General features: G+C 40.9%; 8 non-coding genes across 8 annotated transcripts; 5 read left to right on the top strand and 3 right to left on the bottom strand.

Annotated features, from left to right (window-relative positions):
- Positions 1–2,154: 2,154 nt before the first annotated feature.
- On the top strand, positions 2,155–2,249 carry TRNAI-UAU (transfer RNA isoleucine (anticodon UAU)). Its single transcript has 2 exons — positions 2,155–2,192; positions 2,214–2,249. It is a non-coding gene; the product is annotated as a tRNA-Ile (tRNA).
- A 1,810-nt stretch (positions 2,250–4,059) lies between these two features.
- TRNAS-GCU (transfer RNA serine (anticodon GCU)) lies at positions 4,060–4,141 on the bottom strand. The gene has a single exon. It is a non-coding gene; the product is annotated as a tRNA-Ser (tRNA).
- Positions 4,142–4,553: 412 nt separating this feature from the next.
- TRNAI-UAU (transfer RNA isoleucine (anticodon UAU)) lies at positions 4,554–4,648 on the top strand. Its single transcript has 2 exons — positions 4,554–4,591; positions 4,613–4,648. It is a non-coding gene; the product is annotated as a tRNA-Ile (tRNA).
- Positions 4,649–6,963: 2,315 nt separating this feature from the next.
- TRNAI-UAU (transfer RNA isoleucine (anticodon UAU)) lies at positions 6,964–7,058 on the top strand. The gene is made up of 2 exons: positions 6,964–7,001; positions 7,023–7,058. It is a non-coding gene; the product is annotated as a tRNA-Ile (tRNA).
- A 1,835-nt stretch (positions 7,059–8,893) lies between these two features.
- TRNAS-GCU (transfer RNA serine (anticodon GCU)) lies at positions 8,894–8,975 on the bottom strand. Its single transcript has one exon. It is a non-coding gene; the product is annotated as a tRNA-Ser (tRNA).
- A 412-nt stretch (positions 8,976–9,387) lies between these two features.
- Positions 9,388–9,482, top strand: TRNAI-UAU (transfer RNA isoleucine (anticodon UAU)). The gene is made up of 2 exons: positions 9,388–9,425; positions 9,447–9,482. It is a non-coding gene; the product is annotated as a tRNA-Ile (tRNA).
- A 1,835-nt stretch (positions 9,483–11,317) lies between these two features.
- On the bottom strand, positions 11,318–11,399 carry TRNAS-GCU (transfer RNA serine (anticodon GCU)). Its single transcript has one exon. It is a non-coding gene; the product is annotated as a tRNA-Ser (tRNA).
- Positions 11,400–11,811: 412 nt separating this feature from the next.
- Positions 11,812–11,906, top strand: TRNAI-UAU (transfer RNA isoleucine (anticodon UAU)). Its single transcript has 2 exons — positions 11,812–11,849; positions 11,871–11,906. It is a non-coding gene; the product is annotated as a tRNA-Ile (tRNA).
- The last annotated feature ends 220 nt before the right edge of the window (positions 11,907–12,126 follow it).

The following is a 12,126-nucleotide window of genomic DNA, read 5'->3' as shown; positions in this document are numbered from 1 at the left end:
CATGATGTGCCATCTTGCATTTCATGCAAACACCACATCAGTGCATTTAAAAATACATTTGTAGAATAATAAATATGATGAAAACAGTGTTCTCACATGATAACCATAAACTGAAGAGCTGCAAAAAATGCTGTATCAGCTACTTACAATAAAAGGTGACTCGAAAAAACTAGCAAAAGAAGAGCATCATCATATTAAAGGTTCTATTCACCATCTTGAGTTGCACCATAGCAGCTTATGGTGCTTTTCTGCTCAGAGTGTGCCTCCAATCCCACATTCATTTTTAATTTCTTTGCAGTTTAAAAAACAACAATTACTGCTCGAAGTTCACTTTTCAAAACCATTCAACCTATTAAATGTATTTCTCTAACCTATGAATGTGGTCCATGTTCACTTTTCCTCATCTTCATCTCGATACTCCTTTCCCAGAAACCAGGTTCACTTCTTCATTCAACCCACCCATCCAAAGTCATCAAATCTTTGAAGCAAGTCTGCCTATTCTCCCTTTCTCTCTATGTACAAGATACCTTGTATCATTTGAATGGACAGCAGGAGAGAAGGATATTTATGGTGAGTGGGGGTGGGGTTTTGAGGAGTAACCTCATTTGCCTAAGAGCCGGGGTATCTGGGAAAAAAAGTATTTTATTGGGGAAGACTTTCACATCTCCTTGGTGAAATTTGTAGGGCCTTATAACATCCTTTCCGTGGATGCAGATTCAGTCGGAACAGAGGTCCTAGTCCTCGCTCTGCCTTTCAAAGGAACTGTAAATATGCATGGCTTATTTGGCTTTGCCCGGCAGGGTGAGAATGACGTTTGTCAGGCGTTCGTCAGACGATCGGAAGGGGTGAGGCAATCATTTATAATTCAATGATCTTCATGATATTTTCTTGATAATATGAAAGCAGGAAAGGGAAGCTTGGCAATAAGCAATCCTAAAGCAAGGTGTGACTCCAGGGAAGAATGACTTGAAAACAACATACAGAAAGACTCATGTAAAAAGGCCCTGATGAGGCTTGAACTCATGACCCCTGGTTTACAAGACCAGTGCTCTGCCACTGAGCTACAAGGCCAGTCTGCACGCAGGATGTAAATTGCAACATGTATTCTTACTGAGGTATGAATATATCTATGATTTTGAGACTCTATATGGAAACGTAGTTGCATATGAATGTCCACGTGCGCGCACACATTGAAGACCATGCTTAAGGCACTTTTTTTGGAAGTATGAAAAACTACATTTTCATATGAGAAAATAAGAGTTTTCGCATTCAAGACCATACCGATAGCTCTAGTTAGTATGTCTGCAATCAGTGACATATAGAGAACCCACTGATTAGAAGTGATCTGTCTCTGTGGGGCAGACATATGTTAACAGTCATTCATTTGAGAATGCCTAAACTTTAGGAGTAAGAGCTGCTTTCTTATCAATCTATTTATCCAAACTGGTTAATAAGCCAGGAGTGAGTGAAAGGCAATCCTCTGGAAACTCCATGAAAGATCTAATTTCTATTACGCACAAAATACTTCACTTTATTTGACATATTTGTTAAAATGGAACAGTCAGATGATCCCATCTAGCGGATCCTGGCTCTGTCTTGAAAGAGAGTGTAATTATACTACAAGAAATGCTGGCCATCAAAAGAGACTCTGATGGCTTTCCGACGAAGGTGGGATTCGAACCCACGCGTGCAGAGGACAATGGATTAGCAGTCCATCGCCTTAACCACTCAGCCACCTCATCTGCCCTACAGCCCCATCTGAAACCTTGCTTCACAAAAGGTACTGAAGTGTCAATATACTGTACCTAAAAAAGAAAAAAACAGCTGAGGCAAGATCTCACATTCCACGTCTTCCCCCAATCAGGGACCTACATTTCATTTTTGGGAAATTCTTACTATGTGCTAATTACAAATATTCATAAGATTCCCCGAGACTTTGTCAGAACTGTCAAGATATAATTCTATGGGGTTTTGAATAGACAGAGCATATGTTATAGGACAATTATAGAATCTATTCCGTTTGGACTGTATTTTTAATAGTCATGATAACATGCTAGCATGTGAGTCGATCTTGCACAGTGAATGATGGAGCAGTATCTGTCATCTACTTGGTCAGCTGTAGATGGCTCACCTGGGGAGATGTGAAAAGAGAGAGCTCCAGTGGTGCAATCGGTTAGCGCGCGGTACTTATACAGCAGTACTTGCACTGAGCCATGCCGAGGTTGTGAGTTCGAGCCTCACCTGGAGCAGCCGTGTTGTTTTTCATAAACCATTTCACAAAAAGTAAAGTTTAAACTCAGAGTATGGACGGCCCTTGCTAGAGAGTCTTTACTTCTTATAGGATCTACGTGTCCTACTCCTCTGGGTGCCAAATATCACATATCCTCCGCGATGCTCAGTTTAAACATTCCATGATGTGCCATCTTGCATTTCATGCAAACACCACATCAGTGCATTTAAAAATACATTTGTAGAATAATAAATATGATGAAAACAGTGTTCTCACATGATAACCATAAACTGAAGAGCTGCAAAAAATGCTGTATCAGCTACTTACAATAAAAGGTGACTCGAAAAAACTAGCAAAAGAAGAGCATCATCATATTAAAGGTTCTATTCACCATCTTGAGTTGCACCATAGCAGCTTATGGTGCTTTTCTGCTCAGAGTGTGCCTCCAATCCCACATTCATTTTTAATTTCTTTGCAGTTTAAAAAACAACAATTACTGCTCGAAGTTCACTTTTCAAAACCATTCAACCTATTAAATGTATTTCTCTAACCTATGAATGTGGTCCATGTTCACTTTTCCTCATCTTCATCTCGATACTCCTTTCCCAGAAACCAGGTTCACTTCTTCATTCAACCCACCCATCCAAAGTCACCAAATCTTTGAAGCAAGTCTGCCTATTCTCCCTTTCTCTCTATGTACAAGATACCTTGTATCATTTGAATGGACAGCAGGAGAGAAGGATATTTATGGTGAGTGGGGGTGGGGTTTTGAGGAGTAACCTCATTTGCCTAAGAGCCGGGGTATCTGGGAAAAAAAGTATTTTATGGGGGAAGACTTTCACATCTCCTTGGTGAAATTTGTAGGGCCTTATAACATCCTTTCTGTGGATGCAGATTCAGTCGGAACAGAGGTCCTAGTCCTTGCTCTGCCTTTCAAAGGAACTGTAAATATGCATGGCTTATTTGGCTTTGCCCGGCAGGGTGAGAATGGCGTTTGTCAGGCGATCGGAAGGGGTGAGGCAATAATTTATAATTCAATGATCTTCATGATATTTTCTTGATAACATGAAAGCAGGAAAGGGAAGCTTGGCAATAAGCAATCCTAAAGCAAGGTGTGACTCCAGGGAAGAATGACTTGAAAACAACATACAGAAAGACTCATGTAAAAAGGCCCTGATGAGGCTTGAACTCATGACCCCTGGTTTACAAGACCAGTGCTCTGCCACTGAGCTACAAGGCCAGTCTGCACGCAGGATGTAAATTGCAACATGTATTCTTACTGAGGTATGAATATATCTATGATTTTGAGACTCTGTATGGAAACGTAGTTGCATATGAATGTCCACGTGCGCGCACACATTGAAGACCATGCTTAAGGCACTTTTTTTGGAAGTATGAAAAACTACATTTTCATATGAGAAAATAAGAGTTTTCGCATTCAAGACCATACCGATAGCTCTAGTTAGTATGTCTGCAATCAGTGACATATAGAGAACCCACTTATTAGAAGTGATCTGTCTCTGTGGGGCAGACATATGTTAACAGTCATTCATTTGAGACGGCCTAAACTTTAGGAGTAAGAGCTGCTTTCTTATCAATCTATTTATCCAAACTGGTTAATAAGCCAGGAGAGAGTGAAAGGCAATCCTCTGGAAACTCCATGAAAGATCTAATTTCTATTACGCACAAAATACTTCACTTTATTTGACATATTTGTTAAAATGGAACAGTCAGATGATCCCATCTAGCGGATCCTGGCTCTGTCTTGAAAGAGAGTGTAATTATACTACAAGAAATGCTGGCCATCAAAAGAGACTCTGATGGCTTTCCGACGAAGGTGGGATTCGAACCCACGCGTGCAGAGCACAATGGATTAGCAGTCCATCGCCTTAACCACTCGGCCACCTCGTCTGCCCTACAGCCCCATCTGAAACCTTGCTTCACAAAAGGTACTGAAGTGTCAATATACTGTACCTAAAAAAGAAAAAAACAGCTGAGGCAAGATCTCACATTCCACGTCTTCCCCCAATCAGGGACCTACATTTCATTTTTGGGAAATTCTTACTATGTGCTAATTACAAATATTCATAAGATTCCCCTAGACTTTGTCAGAACTGTCAAGATATAATTCTATGGGGTTTTGAATAGACAGAGCATATGTTATAGGACAATTATAGAATCTATTCCGTTTGGACTGTATTTTTAATAGTCATGATAACATGCTAGCATGTGAGTCGATCTTGCACAGTGAATGATGGAGCAGTGTCTGTCATCTACTTGGTCAGCTGTAGATGGCTCACCTGGGGAGATGTGAAAAGAGAGAGCTCCAGTGGCGCAATCGGTTAGCGCGCAGTACTTATACAGCAGTACTTGCACTGAGCCATGCCGAGGTTGTGAGTTCGAGCCTCACCTGGAGCAGCTGTGTTGTTTTTCATAAACCATTTCACAAAAAGTAAAGTTTAAACTCAGAGTATGGACGGCCCTTGCTAGAGAGTCTTTACTTCTTATAGGATCTACGTGTCCTACTCCTCTGGGTGCCAAATATCACATATCCTCCGCGATGCTCAGTTTAAACATTCCATGATGTGCCATCTTGCATTTCATGCAAACACCACATCAGTGCATTTAAAAATACATTTGTAGAATAATAAATATGATGAAAACAGTGTTCTCACATGATAACCATAAACTGAAGAGCTGCAAAAAATGCTGTATCAGCTACTTACAATAAAAGGTGACTCGAAAAAACTAGCAAAAGAAGAGCATCATCATATTAAAGGTTCTATTCACCATCTTGAGTTGCACCATAGCAGCTTATGGTGCTTTTCTGCTCAGAGTGTGCCTCCAATCCCACATTCATTTTTAATTTCTTTGCAGTTTAAAAAACAACAATTACTGCTCGAAGTTCACTTTTCAAAACCATTCAACCTATTAAATGTATTTCTCTAACCTATGAATGTGGTCCATGTTCACTTTTCCTCATCTTCATCTCGATACTCCTTTCCCAGAAACCAGGTTCACTTCTTCATTCAACCCACCCATCCAAAGTCATCAAATCTTTGAAGCAAGTCTGCCTATTCTCCCTTTCTCTCTATGTACAAGATACCTTGTATCATTTGAATGGACAGCAGGAGAGAAGGATATTTATGGTGAGTGGGGGTGGGGTTTTGAGGAGTAACCTCATTTGCCTAAGAGCCGGGGTATCTGGGAAAAAAAGTATTTTATTGGGGAAGACTTTCACATCTCCTTGGTGAAATTTGTAGGGCCTTATAACATCCTTTCCGTGGATGCAGATTCAGTCGGAACAGAGGTCCTAGTCCTCGCTCTGCCTTTCAAAGGAACTGTAAATATGCATGGCTTATTTGGCTTTGCCCGGCAGGGTGAGAATGACGTTTGTCAGGCGTTCGTCAGACGATCGGAAGGGGTGAGGCAATCATTTATAATTCAATGATCTTCATGATATTTTCTTGATAATATGAAAGCAGGAAAGGGAAGCTTGGCAATAAGCAATCCTAAAGCAAGGTGTGACTCCAGGGAAGAATGACTTGAAAACAACATACAGAAAGACTCATGTAAAAAGGCCCTGATGAGGCTTGAACTCATGACCCCTGGTTTACAAGACCAGTGCTCTGCCACTGAGCTACAAGGCCAGTCTGCATGCAGGATGTAAATTGCAACATGTATTCTTACTGAGGTATGAATATATCTATGATTTTGAGACTCTGTATGGAAACGTAGTTGCATATGAATGTCCACGTGCGCGCACACATTGAAGACCATGCTTAAGGCACTTTTTTTGGAAGTATGAAAAACTACATTTTCATATGAGAAAATAAGAGTTTTCGCATTCAAGACCATACCGATAGCTCTAGTTAGTATGTCTGCAATCAGTGACATATAGAGAACCCACTTATTAGAAGTGATCTGTCTCTGTGGGGCAGACATATGTTAACAGTCATTCATTTGAGAATGCCTAAACTTTAGGAGTAAGAGCTGCTTTCTTATCAATCTATTTATCCAAACTGGTTAATAAGCCAGGAGTGAGTGAAAGGCAATCCTCTGGAAACTCCATGAAAGATCTAATTTCTATTACGCACAAAATACTTCACTTTATTTGACATATTTGTTAAAATGGAACAGTCAGATGATCCCATCTAGCGGATCCTGGCTCTGTCTTGAAAGAGAGTGTAATTATACTACAAGAAATGCTGGCCATCAAAAGAGACTCTGATGGCTTTCCGACGAAGGTGGGATTCGAACCCACGCGTGCAGAGCACAATGGATTAGCAGTCCATCGCCTTAACCACTCAGCCACCTCGTCTGCCCTACAGCCCCATCTGAAACCTTGCTTCACAAAAGGTACTGAAGTGTCAATATACTGTACCTAAAAAAGAAAAAAACAGCTGAGGCAAGATCTCACATTCCACGTCTTCCCCCAATCAGGGACCTACATTTCATTTTTGGGAAATTCTTACTATGTGCTAATTACAAATATTCATAAGATTCCCCGAGACTTTGTCAGAACTGTCAAGATATAATTCTATGGGGTTTTCAATAGACAGAGCATATGTTATAGGACAATTATAGAATCTATTCCGTTTGGACTGTATTTTTAATAGTCATGATAACATGCTAGCATGTGAGTCGATCTTGCACAGTGAATGATGGAGCAGTGTCTGTCATCTACTTGGTCAGCTGTAGATGGCTCACCTGGGGAGATGTGAAAAGAGAGAGCTCCAGTGGTGCAATCGGTTAGCGCGCGGTACTTATACAGCAGTACTTGCACTGAGCCATGCCGAGGTTGTGAGTTCGAGCCTCACCTGGAGCAGCCGTGTTGTTTTTCATAAACCATTTCACAAAAAGTAAAGTTTAAACTCAGAGTATGGACGGCCCTTGCTAGAGAGTCTTTACTTCTTATAGGATCTACGTGTCCTACTCCTCTGGGTGCCAAATATCACATATCCTCCGCGATGCTCAGTTTAAACATTCCATGATGTGCCATCTTGCATTTCATGCAAACACCACATCAGTGCATTTAAAAATACATTTGTAGAATAATAAATATGATGAAAACAGTGTTCTCACATGATAACCATAAACTGAAGAGCTGCAAAAAATGCTGTATCAGCTACTTACAATAAAAGGTGACTCGAAAAAACTAGCAAAAGAAGAGCATCATCATATTAAAGGTTCTATTCACCATCTTGAGTTGCACCATAGCAGCTTATGGTGCTTTTCTGCTCAGAGTGTGCCTCCAATCCCACATTCATTTTTAATTTCTTTGCAGTTTAAAAAACAACAATTACTGCTCGAAGTTCACTTTTCAAAACCATTCAACCTATTAAATGTATTTCTCTAACCTATGAATGTGGTCCATGTTCACTTTTCCTCATCTTCATCTCGATACTCCTTTCCCAGAAACCAGGTTCACTTCTTCATTCAACCCACCCATCCAAAGTCACCAAATCTTTGAAGCAAGTCTGCCTATTCTCCCTTTCTCTCTATGTACAAGATACCTTGTATCATTTGAATGGACAGCAGGAGAGAAGGATATTTATGGTGAGTGGGGGTGGGGTTTTGAGGAGTAACCTCATTTGCCTAAGAGCCGGGGTATCTGGGAAAAAAAGTATTTTATGGGGGAAGACTTTCACATCTCCTTGGTGAAATTTGTAGGGCCTTATAACATCCTTTCTGTGGATGCAGATTCAGTCGGAACAGAGGTCCTAGTCCTCGCTCTGCCTTTCAAAGGAACTGTAAATATGCATGGCTTATTTGGCTTTGCCCGGCAGGGCTTGCCCGCCAGGGTGAGAATGGCGTTTGTCAGGCGTTCGTCAGGCGATCGGAAGGGGTGAGGCAATAATTTATAATTCAATGATCTTCATGATATTTTCTTGATAATATGAAAGCAGGAAAGGGAAGCTTGGCAATAAGCAATCCTAAAGCAAGGTGTGACTCCAGGGAAGAATGACTTGAAAACAACATACAGAAAGACTCATGTAAAAAGGCCCTGATGAGGCTTGAACTCATGACCCCTGGATTACAAGACCAGTGCTCTGCCACTGAGCTACAAGGCCAGTCTGCAAGCAGGATGTAAATTGCAACATGTATTCTTACTGAGGTATGAATATATCTATGATTTTGAGACTCTGTATGGAAACGTAGTTGCATATGAATGTCCACGTGCGCGCACACATTGAAGACCATGCTTAAGGCACTTTTTTTGGAAGTATGAAAAACTACATTTTCATATGAGAAAATAAGAGTTTTCGCATTCAAGACCATACCGATAGCTCTAGTTAGTATGTCTGCAATCAGTGACATATAGAGAACCCACTTATTAGAAGTGATCTGTCTCTGTGGGGCAGACATATGTTAACAGTCATTCATTTGAGAATGCCTAAACTTTAGGAGTAAGAGCTGCTTTCTTATCAATCTATTTATCCAAACTGGTTAATAAGCCAGGAGTGAGTGAAAGGCAATCCTCTGGAAACTCCATGAAAGATCTAATTTCTATTACGCACAAAATACTTCACTTTATTTGACATATTTGTTAAAATGGAACAGTCAGATGATCCCATCTAGCGGATCCTGGCTCTGTCTTGAAAGAGAGTGTAATTATACTACAAGAAATGCTGGCCATCAAAAGAGACTCTGATGGCTTTCCGACGAAGGTGGGATTCGAACCCACGCGTGCAGAGCACAATGGATTAGCAGTCCATCGCCTTAACCACTCGGCCACCTCGTCTGCCCTACAGCCCCATCTGAAACCTTGCTTCACAAAAGGTACTGAAGTGTCAATATACTGTACCTAAAAAAGAAAAAAACAGCTGAGGCAAGATCTCACATTCCACGTCTTCCCCCAATCAGGGACCTACATTTCATTTTTGGGAAATTCTTACTATGTGCTAATTACAAATATTCATAAGATTCCCCGAGACTTTGTCAGAACTGTCAAGATATAATTCTATGGGGTTTTGAATAGACAGAGCATATGTTATAGGACAATTATAGAATCTATTCCGTTTGGACTGTATTTTTAATAGTCATGATAACATGCTAGCATGTGAGTCGATCTTGCACAGTGAATGATGGAGCAGTGTCTGTCATCTACTTGGTCAGCTGTAGATGGCTCACCTGGGGAGATGTGAAAAGAGAGAGCTCCAGTGGTGCAATCGGTTAGCGCGCGGTACTTATACAGCAGTACTTGCACTGAGCCATGCCGAGGTTGTGAGTTCGAGCCTCACCTGGAGCAGCCGTGTTGTTTTTCATAAACCATTTCACAAAAAGTAAAGTTTAAACTCAGAGTATGGACGGCCCTTGCTAGAGAGTCTTTACTTCTTATAGGATCTACGTGTCCTACTCCTCTGGGTGCCAAATATCACATATCCTCCGCGATGCTCAGTTTAAACATTCCATGATGTGCCATCTTGCATTTCATGCAAACACCACATCAGTGCATTTAAAAATACATTTGTAGAATAATAAATATGATGAAAACAGTGTTCTCACATGATAACCATAAACTGAAGAGCTGCAAAAAATGCTGTATCAGCTACTTACAATAAAAGGTGACTCGAAAAAACTAGCAAAAGAAGAGCATCATCATATTAAAGGTTCTATTCACCATCTTGAGTTGCACCATAGCAGCTTATGGTGCTTTTCTGCTCAGAGTGTGCCTCCAATCCCACATTCATTTTTAATTTCTTTGCAGTTTAAAAAACAACAATTACTGCTCGAAGTTCACTTTTCAAAACCATTCAACCTATTAAATGTATTTCTCTAACCTATGAATGTGGTCCATGTTCACTTTTCCTCATCTTCATCTCGATACTCCTTTCCCAGAAACCAGGTTCACTTCTTCATTCAACCCACCCATCCAAAGTCACCAAATCTTTGAAGCAAGTCTGCCTATTCTCCCTTTCTCTCTATGTACAAGATACCTTGTATCATTTGAATGGACAGCAGGAGAGAAGGATATTTATGGTGAGTGGGGGTGGGGTTTTGAGGAGTAACCTCATTTGCCTAAGAGCCGGGGTATCTGGGAAAAAAAGTATTTTATGGGGGAAGACTTTCACATCTCCTTGGTGAAATTTGTAGGGCCTTATAACATCCTTTCTGTGGATGCAGATTCAGTCGGAACAGAGGTCCTAGTCCTCGCTCTGCCTTTCAAAGGAACTGTAAATATGCATGGCTTATTTGGCTTTGCCCGGCAGGGCTTGCCCGCCAGGGTGAGAATGGCGTTTGTCAGGCGTTCGTCAGGCGATCGGAAGGGGTGAGGCAATAATTTATAATTCAATGATCTTCATGATATTTTCTTGATAATATGAAAGCAGGAAAGGGAAGCTTGGCAATAAGCAATCCTAAAGCAAGGTGTGACTCCAGGGAAGAATGACTTGAAAACAACATACAGAAAGACTCATGTAAAAAGGCCCTGATGAGGCTTGAACTCATGACCCCTGGTTTACAAGACCAGTGCTCTGCCACTGAGCTACAAGGCCAGTCTGCACGCAAGATGTAAATTGCAACATGTATTCTTACTGAGGTATGAATATATCTATGATTTTGAGACTCTGTATGGAAACGTAGTTGCATATGAATGTCCACGTGCGCGCACACATTGAAGACCATGCTTAAGGCACTTTTTTTGGAAGTATGAAAAACTACATTTTCATATGAGAAAATAAGAGTTTTCGCATTCAAGACCATACCGATAGCTCTAGTTAGTATGTCTGCAATCAGTGACATATAGAGAACCCACTTATTAGAAGTGATCTGTCTCTGTGGGGCAGACATATGTTAACAGTCATTCATTTGAGACGGCCTAAACTTTAGGAGTAAGAGCTGCTTTCTTATCAATCTATTTATCCAAACTGGTTAATAAGCCAGGAGTGAGTGAAAGGCAATCCTCTGGAAACTCCATGAAAGATCTAATTTCTATTACGCACAAAATACTTCACTTTATTTGACATATTTGTTAAAATGGAACAGTCAGATGATCCCATCTAGCGGATCCTGGCTCTGTCTTGAAAGAGAGTGTAATTATACTACAAGAAATGCTGGCCATCAAAAGAGACTCTGATGGCTTTCCGACGAAGGTGGGATTCGAACCCACGCGTGCAGAGCACAATGGATTAGCAGTCCATCGCCTTAACCACTCGGCCACCTCGTCTGCCCTACAGCCCCATCTGAAACCTTGCTTCACAAAAGGTACTGAAGTGTCAATATACTGTACCTAAAAAAGAAAAAAACAGCTGAGGCAAGATCTCACATTCCACGTCTTCCCCCAATCAGGGACCTACATTTCATTTTTGGGAAATTCTTACTATGTGCTAATTACAAATATTCATAAGATTCCCCTAGACTTTGTCAGAACTGTCAAGATATAATTCTATGGGGTTTTGAATAGACAGAGCATATGTTATAGGACAATTATAGAATCTATTCCGTTTGGACTGTATTTTTAATAGTCATGATAACATGCTAGCATGTGAGTCGATCTTGCACAGTGAATGATGGAGCAGTGTCTGTCATCTACTTGGTCAGCTGTAGATGGCTCACCTGGGGAGATGTGAAAAGAGAGAGCTCCAGTGGCGCAATCGGTTAGCGCGCGGTACTTATACAGCAGTACTTGCACTGAGCCATGCCGAGGTTGTGAGTTCGAGCCTCACCTGGAGCAGCCGTGTTGTTTTTCATAAACCATTTCACAAAAAGTAAAGTTTAAACTCAGAGTATGGACGGCCCTTGCTAGAGAGTCTTTACTTCTTATAGGATCTACGTGTCCTACTCCTCTGGGTGCCAAATATCACATATCCTCCGCGATGCTCAGTTTAAACATTCCATGATGTGCCATCTTGCATTTCATGCAAACACCACATCAGTGCATTTAAAAATACATT

This window comes from Triturus cristatus, chromosome 12 (genome assembly GCF_964204655.1).
Source record: "Triturus cristatus chromosome 12, aTriCri1.1, whole genome shotgun sequence".
Lineage (NCBI taxonomy): Eukaryota > Metazoa > Chordata > Amphibia > Caudata > Salamandridae > Triturus > Triturus cristatus.
Note: the sequence above shows the minus strand (reverse complement) of the source record. Positions and strands in the feature narration are given on the sequence as shown.